Source organism: Equus caballus, chromosome 8, assembly GCF_041296265.1.
Source record: "Equus caballus isolate H_3958 breed thoroughbred chromosome 8, TB-T2T, whole genome shotgun sequence".
Taxonomy (NCBI): Eukaryota; Metazoa; Chordata; class Mammalia; order Perissodactyla; family Equidae; genus Equus; species Equus caballus.
The window spans coordinates 89539712-89552037 of record NC_091691.1 but is presented as its reverse complement, the minus strand read 5'-3'; positions in this window follow the sequence as shown (position 1 = coordinate 89552037).

The window sequence follows — 12326 nt, the reverse complement described above, 5'->3', positions numbered from 1 at the left end:
TGTGGTATGGAAAAACAGTAAAAATATAGATGATGCACATTCTTCAACAACAACATTTTATTAAAACAAAAGTATGACATTAATTATTCCTTTGGTAAATTATTAAACCATATATATAAAATGAACCAAACAAATAAATAAATCTTCAGTTCACAGTGTACTTTGGTTTTTCAGGACTTTTCCCCCCACCATTCAGGGGGGAAATGTTTGTGGTAAGAGTTATTAGTGAAGAGATGTCAAGTGATAACATTTGTAGAATCGAGGAAAAAAATTGCTTCCTCAATTTTGAGGATATTATAGCTAAAAGCTGCTGTTAGAAGACAACTGAAGTAATTGTGAATAGCATGTGTTGACAATTCTATTATCTGATTGTTCTGGGGTGAATATATCTCAAGATGATCCACTTGGGGATGTCACATATATTTATGGGAACTTTGGCCTCCTAAGACATTTAGCTCACAACCTCAAACATGTTAACAAGAATTCATTTTGACCTAGCAGGATAGATAGATAGATAGATAGATAGATAGATAGATAGATAATTTTAAATACTCTCATTCATTCTCAGATGCCAAGTGCTAGACACCAAGACTACACAGATGAATGATACAATGTTGTTCTATTCAAAAAGCATCCAGTCTAGTAAGAGACTCAGTCTATCAAATGCTCTTATTCTGTGTAATAAGCATGTCAAAGTGCACAGGGGATTTCAGGGCCCCATGAAGAAAGAGGCAGGCATTCTAGAGTGTGTGACACCTAGCTGTTGTGGTAAAGAAGAGTGAAACAGGACAGACTGATGCTTCCAAGAAAAACAACCAGAAAATTTGGATAAAATATAAAAATCATGTCTAAGGCATCAGGAAAGTGCTGAAACTGGGACAATTAGAGATGGCAATCCTCCAGAGAGAGGAGAACCTCTGAAAATTGAGCTGACTTTTGCTGAAGTGCTTCTCCTCAGGGGACTTGCTCACTGCCTTTATGGAGGACGCTGAGATTGCAGGCTGTGCCCTAGAAGAGGTCTACTGCTGGGAAGAGAAGAATTAACAGAGCTTTTGGTGGTCTCACTGGAGTGGGAGAGAAAATGGGAATGTGATGGGTCCTAAATATGTGACTGTTTTCCCCTCTAAAACTGTGGGGAGGATGAGGAGGCTAAAAAGACTACACAGAAAGCCTCTGAATAGCAAACAGCACGTCTAGCGTTGCTGAGGAGTCAATGACTAATTTCAATCAAAGTCCAGGAGAGGAGCATGGAGACAACATCAAGTGCTCAGCTGAAGGCACTGTGAAGACTGTGGCCAAGGGGAGGGTAAACGAGAGATGGAGCTAAAGCTTACCCAGACTGTAGGCCAGCAGTCCACAAAATCCAAAACCAAGGGAGCAAAAGAGATGGCTGAAACAGAGCCAGAGACAACACAGATGTTTAGTTATTAGAACAGGATCTTAAAAGAACTGTGATCAAGATGTTACAAGATTAAGAAGGTAAAGAGATGATGATGAGTTATACCAGAAAGTTGAAATAGTTAAAAATCATGAAAATCCAGAACTGAAAAAGTATGTTTTAAAATTAAGAACTCATTAGGTGGATTTAACAACAGATTAGATACAGAAGAACACAAGATTAATGGTCTGGCATACATGTCAATAGAAGATACACTGAAGAAAAGACAAAGGGATGGAAAATACAGAAAAGAAAGAGCGTAGGAGAAATGGACAGAGAGAAAATGTATAGCATACCTGTAACTGCTGTTTAAGATGGAAAGTAGAAAGATAAAGGACAAGAAATGATATTTAAAGAGATAATGGCAGAGAAATTCCAAAAAACTGAAGAAAGACATTGTGGTAGGGGGTCTCCAAAGGTAGCTCCCAAAAGAACTACATAGCCTTACATTCAGGACCTGTGTAGCACCCTCCTTTATTGAATGTAGGCCAGAACTGTGCCTTGATTTACGCAACAGAATGTTACAGTAGGGGTACTGTGCCAGCATCAGGCCTGAGCCTTAAGATGGCCTGGCATCTTTTGCTTTTGAATTTTTAGGATCCCTGAGACACCATGTAGGAATTCAGCTCTTCTGCTGGAGAGAAGCCCTGGAGGGAAGACACCACAGGCAAAGAATGATTTCATAAAGAAGCCACAGGTCACCTTATATCCGAGTGGAGAATGCATTTTGCACATTCCAGCCTGACTAGGGCATTCTAGCATCCAAATCACTCCAGGCCCATCCACCATCTAAATGGAATGACACGAGAATCCCCAGGAGAGATCAGCAAAAGAAATCCCCAGCTGTAATCACTCAACCCACAGAAACATGAGCTAATAAGATGGTTATTATTTTAAGCTACTACGTTATAGATTGGTTTGTGATGCAGCAACAGATAAAACAAATATCAACCCACAGATCAAGAAGCTCATTGTGCCCAAAGTAGAACAAAGAAAGACATCGTTCAGAATATCTTAGCAAAACTGCTTAAAAACAAAGATAAGGAGTTAAAGTCATCCAGAGAAGGGGGCACAAATTATACTCTAAGAAACAAAAATAGCATTAAAAAATAACAATAAAAATAAAACCTAGAAGCCAGAAGTCAATAAAATTTCACTTTTAAAGTGCTGAAGAAAATAATCTCTAACCTAAAATTATATACTCAATAAATGTATCTTTCAGGGGCTGGCCCCGTGGCTGAGTGGTTAAGTTCGGGAGCTCTGCTGCAGCAGCCCAGGGTTTCACTGGTTCAGATCCTGGGAACGGACATGGCACCACTTGTTAGGTCACGTTGAGGCGGCGTCCCACATGCCACAACAAGAAGGACCTGTAACTAAGATATACAACTATGTACCAGGGGTATTTAGGGAGATAAAGCAGAAAAAGAAAAAAAAAAAAGATTGGCAACAGTTGTTAGCCCAGGTGCCAATCTTTAAATAAATAAATAAATAAATATATCCTTTAAAAACGAAAGTAAAATAAAACGCATGCAGAGAAATTCAAAAAGAATTTGTACCCAGCAGAACTTCCTTACAAGAATATTAATGTTTTCTGTAGAATAAACAACAATAGCTCTCTCCTATGAAGACTCAAATATATGGAGAGTAGAAGTGCCTAAAACAGCATGAATGCAGGAAAGGTAGGAAATAGAATTAAATGTTCTATGGTTCTTACTTTATTATGAAAATGACAAAGGTGACATTATTGTTCAAGGGTAATTAATCAAGTACTTTTAAAATATTTAGATTTTAATCTACAGTATAAACACTAAGAACGAGGAAAATAATGTATAACTAATACTAGAGAGAAAATATAGACTGTAAAATATCTAATACAAAGAGAACAAGAGAGGAGAGAAGTAAACATAAAATATATGGCCAGAGAGAAAATGAATAATAGTAATATAGAAATATAAACCTGAATATACCAGGAATTACATTAAATATAAATAGGCTAAAAACAATAATTACAAGACTAGCATTGTCAAATTGAATTTAACAAGAACAAAAACAAAATCTATTTATAGCTTGCAGAGGCACAGAAAAGTTAAAAATAAAAAGCAGGAAAGAAGTTCTATCATGAACACACTAACCAAAAGAAAGCTGTTATAGTTATATTATTATCAGCTAACTTAGATGCTATGAGAAGAAATATCACTCTAAGTTTCCTATAACTTAGCTTAAAAATATACAAAGCAAAATTTGAGAACTAAGTGAAATACAAATCCATAAACATAGTGAAATTTTAACATTCTTCTCAAAAGAACTGAGAAAAATAGTGGACACATTTACAAAAAGAGGAGGGACACAGAAACTATAAACGACACGATTAACACACATGAACTAATGGTATACATAACATTGCAACCCACAAAGACAAGATATATAATTTTTTAGGTCACCTGTAATGTTTTAAAAATTGACCACTTACTTGCTAAGCTATAAAGCAAGTCTCAACAAATCTCAAAGCATTAATATAATTCAGAGCACTTTTCCTATATCCATAACAACGATAACTAGGAAATTCACAACTATTCGGAAAGCACACAGTATACTACTGAATAGCCCAGGGGTAAAAGAAGAAATCACCACAGAAATTAGAATGATAATGTGGATATGACATATAAAACCTCGTGAAACTCTAAGTTGGTGTTTAGAGAGAAATATAAAGCATATAATAAACATACACACATATCTGTATGTGTGAAAGACTAAAAATGCCTGATAAATTTTGCGGCTTTTATCATGATTCATGATTGAAGCTTTATCTCAAGAACCTGGATTTTTAAAAAGCATATCAAATTCACAGAAATTAGAAAGGAGTAATAAATAAAAATAACAGCAGATATTAGTGAAATAGAAAACATGCATGCAACAGAAACATTGACCTAAGCCAAATTTTGTGTTTGAAAATAATAAAATTGATAAACCTCTAGTAAGATTAATCATTAAAGAATAAATAAAGCACAAATTAGCAATAACAAGAAAAACATCATTACTTAGATGCCCTGGTATAAGGCAAGAAACAAATAAACCAAATAAGTAATGAGATACCAGACAACAATGAGCATAACCTGGAACTACACCAAGAAAATGAATGAATTTCACAGGCACAGTCTAGAGTGAAAGAAACCAGACGCAAACACGCATAATGCATGATTCATTTATATCAAGTGTAAAAGCAAGCAGAACTAATTTATGCTGTCAGAAGTGGATAGTCTTTACCCTTAGTGGGTTAATTAGTAGGAGACATCTTTGGTTAAGTGTGGGGGAGGGGTTCCTGGAGATATGGTGTTCTTTGTTTTTTCGTCTGGATGCTGGGTACATGAATGTGCTCACTATGTAAAAATTATTTGAGATGCACACTTATGATTTTTGCACTTTTCTGTATACATGGTAAACTTTCAAAAATATTTGCACTAAATAGCAATGAAAAGTCGTTTTATTCTGTAGGTAGATATTAGACATCTAAAAGCATATCAATGCAAGAAACTTCAAAGTTCTTAAATATTTGACTTCTTTTTCTTGAGCTAAAGCACACAGTGTATTTATTTGTAAGATTTCATTTTGTATTTGAGAAATTAACAAATTTTTTCTTCCGAGAGATCAACCTTTCTCTTTTCCCATTTTATGTGTTTACTGACTTAGAATCTGCATATCTGTGTGTGGGGAGCAAGGATGGGAGGGGCGGTAACTGCAGCTTTTTGTGTCATTGTTTTCCTAAATAAATTTATAATTGCGCTAAGAACCTGAAGAAAGAATGAAGGATTTTTCCCAATGATTGATGTAAATAAATAAATAGATAGATACATGACAAATAAATGAACAGATAAACCAACAGATGAACAGACCAATAAATAATTAAGCCTTCTCCAAGGATGAATGGAAGGGGACATGAGAGTGATGTGGTGTTTCCCTAACAGGGCCAGATATGAAGTGTCCATAATGGAAAGAGTGAGAATCCTCCCACTACATAAATAAAACTTTTATCATTTGGTTGACTGTCCTATTTCTGAGAACCACCACATGATTTCAGTGATGGAATTTTCAACTGGGTTTAATATCACATCAATAAAATTGTGCTTATTATCACATGGATTCTGTAGTATATAATGACAAGAACAGAAGCAAATTTCATATTGTCACATCTTTGGATCAAGCGAAGGGAAAACGATCTCACAGCATGTTACGTATTGGTACCAATGGAGAAACGCAATGGCAAAATGGTGGCATGGGATAGTATAGGTGCTCAGATTTAGAAGAATCATTGTCTCACCTTGGTCATTGCTGGTAGAATCACATTGTACATGGCAATTGGATTGCTGCCAAAAAAAATCTGTCAGGCAACATTAATGTTGCAAACTTTAATTTGACTGGTTTTGTATTTTTATTTTGCTTGTACTTAATGTACATAATTTAAAGTTTCATAAACACTAAGCATAGAGACTTCATTACAATTTTAAATTTGTACATATATTAATTTAAAATTTTAATTTAAACTTCACTTTACTAAAAGCAAAATTTTCTTTAAACCTTTCAATGGGATACCATATTTTATAATGTACCCATATGACCTGTTCAGTTTGATCTGGCTAATCTTCATGGCAATCTCTCACATTTGGAACTAAAAACTCTTGTTTTAGCATATTCAGAAACCTCAAGTAAAACAGTCTTTCTTTTGGTTCTGTGAGTGGTGCATATCAAAACAGCAAATTTATCACTAGATTACAATAAATTAATTACATGAACAAAAGCTTGTCTTATAATATTATAATTCAAGGAGCACATTGCTACTATTAAAAAATAAAGTTCCAAATTTATTAAGAGATAGGAAAGAATTTTTTTTACCTAATTGTCCCATTGCTAGCAGGTGACCCAAATTTGTGTAACTATTAGGTGCACAATATATGTTTATTAAACCTATTTGAATAAGAAATTAATCAAATTAGCATCTATAAGACAGAAATTATGTCTGAGATCAGGCAGGATATTTTGGATTATACCAATCCAACACCCAATGGGTATGTCTCCTAGGAGGCTTTGAAGTTTTAATCTTAAAAAAATATACTCCACATTTCGCTGTGTGTGTGTGTGTGTGTGTTTTAATTGTTGACCATAAGCCACACAGATGAATGTGAATGATGCACAGAAATTAGTAATTAAAGGGCATTCAGTGGCTGAGTTTGCGTGGGTTGAAACAACGAGGCCCTACAGGAATATATTTCATTAAGCCAAAGTAGATTTAAATTGTGAGAAGCAAATGCTCAAGGAAAGTCTTAAAGTTTGCCATTCTAGACTTAGCACCTAATTTGTAAAAGCTTAGTAAGATAAAAGTGCATGCTTCAGCAGGCTACATCAATAAGTTAAACAAATTTGCATTAACAATTAATCTCTGGTCCACAAGCATTTTGTGATAACTTGCTATGTGCCAGAGATATAGAGCTGATTAGGGCATGGTCCCTTCCCTCAAGAGGTTAACTTCTAGTAGGCAGACACACACATTCATAGATAATTTTGATTGAATAAGCTAAAACTAAAATTTCTTTCTTCTGTTCCTAAACAGTGCATGTGAGTACTTAGATGATCAATAAAATCCATGCTTTTCTAGTCCCTATTTTAATCTCTGATCCAACTTCACTAAGGAATAAAACAAAGGAGAATTCAGAATTTATTACAAATTAATACTATTTTAAGGCTCACCACTTAGCATGTGAATGATATGTAAAAATGATAATTATTAAAATAACTTTTATTTATCTTCACATTTTACTGAGCAGCAAATATTGTTTATCTGATTACCGAATACTTTTTTCAAGACATCACAATCATAGTTGTCTACAGCAACACATCAATCAAACAAACTGATCTCAAGAGTTAGGTAAATTAATCCTCAACAGGGAAAGAGAAGGAATAATTAACAGCCCCTAGGAGAGCATAACTGAAACTTAGGATGGTAGTGCCATATGTAGTCTGAAAAATACACTCAAATGTTATTTTTATTTTTAGAAAACACAAAGCTATTCATTTTCATAATATGCACTGCACAAAAATAATTCAACCAAGTCTTCATGACTGATAGAGAGCTATGAAAGATAAAGTGAGTAACTTCTATTCTTTAGGATGGTGTAAAATTATAGCTTTCTAAAAACTGAAGTGCATTGGGGAAAAGAAAGAAAGAAAAGTGTGTTTCATATTAGGATTGTCCAATTGTCAAGCAAGTAACACCTATTCCTATCGCCAGAGGGGGAGGCCCACTTCATGGAGGATAGCTAAGAGCATAACTACCACCAGGAGCAGTTGACCCAGGATGTCAACCCTCTGTTTGGTTTGAGGTGGGCAAGAAAAAGACAACTCACAGAGGCACCAAATGGAAGAATGCTTTACTCACATACAGAACAAGATCAGCTTTAGTGGTGGGCATCTGTCCCCCATGGCTAGCAGGTCTCTTCCTACAGCCTTCCCACGGTGATGGTCTGTCCACCCCACTCTTGTGCTGCAGGCCAAGGACTTACTCCAGCCCAGGAGGAAACAGATATCCTAGTGGGATTGGCCAGGTGTCATATGACACACACACTTAACACAAATACAGGAGCACACAGCGTGTCCAGAACAGGGAAAGGTATTCTTATACAAGGCGATAAACCTAGTTCAGACTGGGAGGACTCTTCTCTCTTGGTAAGGAAGTGTTGTCCCAGGCCCAAGGCCCATCCATAAGCAGACGTGCAGCGAGTCGGAAGACTGCACGCAGCAGACTGCCTTTCTCAAGAAGGATAGACTATTATTTTTGGAAGAAGTAATAAAATAACATTTCTTGGGGCCATGTTCAATCACGCTACACCAGAATTAGCTGTTGGAGGACAAACTCCTTTAAAGATGGCATTGAATTTCAAAGGTTTCTTCTCTTAGACTTTTGCATATGCTGTTATGCTGAACTCTTTCTTGTAAATTTATAATTTTTATTTACGTCCTAATAAATTTCCATAATTCACTTCCTAATACAGTCCAGAGTATGTACCTTGAAATATTCCTAAAATTGATTTCACTGGTTAAAAAAATCCTCTTCTTAGCTCCATTAAACATAATACAAAAAATGAAGACATTAAGATGATGAGAAACATCTTCCTTTCTTTTAATATCAAAGAGAATGAAAACAAAGTTACCACCTGTGGGCATTTTACAACCTAGACGTGGAATATTATCAACACTCTTGCCTCTCTTGCAGGGGAGAAAAACCTCCACAGTGCTCCCAAATCTTGCTATGAGGACATTGTGGCGATACTCACATTCAGATGGAGATAGGATCATGAAGGGTTTAGCTAGAGCTATTTGCTCATCAGGACTATAGGCCCATCAGGACTCATCCTTTTTAAGTATTCCATTTCTTTAGAACAGAATCTAATTGTTTCTTGAATGATCCTTGTGTTTTGCCTCAGCAATTGTGCCTGATAGGCCATTCCATATGTTTATTATGTTCTAAGCAGGGGGAAAAAATCTTGCAAACATCTGTTATGGGTTGTTTTTTACAAAAATTCTCGTTTATATCCCTTGCAATTGTTACATTTCTGGAAATGAGCATACAATTGACATCACATATTAATTAAATAGTATGTGGTTTAACCACTGCCATGCCTATAGTTTTGTTTTTCTCATGATATTAAATCCTATGCTATTAGAAATTAGAATTTACTTGCTTTTATCTTCTACTAAAAAAATAAAAGAATAAAATAAAACCTAGATAGCAACTGCTCTCCATCAACATAAAGGAAAATAAATGAAAAAAAAAATTAAGCTGCCACTTGATCCATAAACCAATCTTTGTTTGTTACAGATTGCACAATTCAAGGGGTATATAAAACAGAGCTATAGCAAAGTCAGGCACATAAAATGCATTTACAATTGAAGGACTCAAATTACCCCCATTTATTTATTTTTATGCTTCTATTAATAGTAATAATACATTCGTCTTGGCCTTATCCTTCTGACTTTTATCATTCTTTGTTTTGAACATCTAAATATTATTTAATTTCTATATTTTATAAGTATATATTCATAAGCCACTTCAAACTTTTATAGAGAGAGGTAAGGTATAAATAAATAAAAAACAGTATTAACAATAAGTCAATATCTTAAATATGCATAATATCTTAGTACATAAGCTTATATAGTCTCATATGACTCTTATAACCACCTACAAGATACAGCATTATTATTTTGCTTTCACATCACATTGAAAACGAGAGTGAGACATAATATGACTTACCCCAATGGCAAAATTGGATAGGATCTAGGTCTTTGGGTTATAGAATTATTTCAATGTATTGCTTTCCCATGTAACTTTTATCCATTTTTACATATTTTTATTCTGTTAATAGTTGACCTACATCTAGCTTCAAACGTGGTGGAGAGTAGTGTTATTAAACTTTTAAATAACTTTCAGACTGTGTGTGTGTGCTCACCCATATCAAGACATCAAAATTATAGAATTTATAAGAACTTGAGGGAAGCATATATGACGTAACACCAAAGAAAGGAGAAATGCAGAGAGAAAGGGAAGGAACATTGAAGTTCAGCCCCTGTGTAATCTTATCTACTTGGTACCCTCTATTGGCTAAAGATTTCCAGGAAGCTATAGGTGATTAAAAACAGACTGATGACAACCAAACAGAAACCCTTAGGAAATAGTCTTGCATTTTGGTGGGAAGGTAAACTTCATTTCTAGGTTTCATTGATTCTCAGTGCGATCATGCAAAAGGCTGAGTCTGACTCAGTGGTTTAGGCCATGGGTTCTCTAGATCCATGAACAATTCGTTATGACTATATCATGCAGGACCTAAAGACCATGTTTCATATGTTCATCAATGGGAGGTTAGTGGCTACACTTCTTGAAGGTCAGCCATGATGGTCTTACTAGCTGAGCATACACAGTACCATGTGATAAGAGAAGCCAAAACCAAGAGAGAAAAATAGGAACATAGAGATTATAGTGACTTGATGTTCTTTCCATGTCAGTGAAGTTACAATAACTCATGCATTCTTCATGTTCTTGTTTCTATACCATTCTGGTTGTTGAAGATGACCCAAGTTTCTAAGTTCAAGCAACTGGTAATTTGGTTTGATGACTGGACAATACTGTTTTTAGGTGGGAGAGTTATGTTACTAAATCACATTACAATATTTGTTTGTCAAGGGTCTACTACACATAGTGATATGTGAAATCTCCTTAAAGTTTTGGAATTAGACATAATAATTAACGGCATCATATCACAGAGCTACAGTTATATGCTGTCTGCAATGGAATTTTCTAACTCCTGCAGTCTTCTCTGTATTAAAACTCAGAATTTGGAGTCAAGATTTATCACTGTCTCATCAAAATGTACTCCTCCTATTCTCCTATTCTTACATCTCCCACTTTGTTTAGAATCACCACCATCCTCTCTGTCAAACAAGTTAGAAGGTTCTTACCCATTTTACTTTGTTTTCTCCAATATTGTGTGGCATGAGGTACTTGGAGTGACAGAAATATCTCAAACTTTGGAGCCAAAGATCTACATTTCGCTCTTATTTCTGACTTGTATTTGTTGCATGATCTAGGCCTATTACTTTAACTTCTTTTGAGACTCTGTTTTCTCAAGTGTAAAACGGGAAGAAAATGAATATCATAACTATATCATAAATCTGGTGAGATTTAATGTAGAATTTCTAGCAAAGTCTGGAATAGAAAAGGCACTCAATGAATTTTTACCTTGCTTCTGTATTCTTGATTTGCTATACCTCTTTCCATTTGTATACATTTTTATTCATCCTCTGTTTATCATTTCCATTGCCACTAATTCTGTAAATGCCTCTTGCCTCAGCTAGTGCAATGGCAAATTAGGGGAGTCTCCTGCCACTTCCCTCTGCCCACCATCCCCAACCATGTTGCACATTATTTCTATAACTTTCTTAAAGTGCAGAACTCATCATGTTGCATCTCTACAAAATATATTAAATATTCCTCCAGGTTGCCTTTAAAATAAAGTAAAAGCTACTCAACTTGGCATTTAAAAGCCTCCATTATCTGGCCGAACAGCATTTTCAGCTTTAATTTAACTCACTACCTTTAACATCTTCCTATGTATCCTGTATTCCCTGGTCAGGCCAGTCTATTTGCTGTATTCCTCAAACACTTTCTTCTATCCTGTCAGCTGCTATTTTTAATGTAACTATAGTAATATACAATGGATTTTGACTTATTTATTTATTTTTATATATGTACCACTATTTTATATTGTCTCATTTAATCTTCACAAAAATCTGCAACTTAGGCATCCTCTCACGGTAAAGAGAAAGGGGCATTGGAATCCCACTGCCTCAGTTGGAAACAGATCTCTGCCACTTCCTGGTCATGTGACCTTGAACAGATTACTGAATCTTCTATTTTTCAGAAGTTCAGAGGGCATTTAATCTCAGAGATATGTTTAAAGACTGTAAAACTTTCCAGAATCTAAATGCAATGTTCCTTTTACCAAGCAAGGAAGAATTTTCTTCCATTCAGTCATCATAAATATTTAAGTATCTAGTTGTCAATAATAGCAATAAAATATCAAATTGAATACATACCTTAATGAATGCTAATGTTTCGTTTCCTCAAATACTTTAAAGAATACGCACACACGTGCACACACACACACTCGATGTGCACACCCAGAGAAATCCGTTTGGCTCTGTTGAATTTCTGGAGTATAAGTGTGATTCATCAAAGGCAGTGACAAAATATTTGACCTTGATATTCTTTAATAATGGACCAGAGAACAGTAAGTCCAGGGAAGAGAAGGAAAAGCAATGTTACAGAACACCCCTGGAAGTGTAA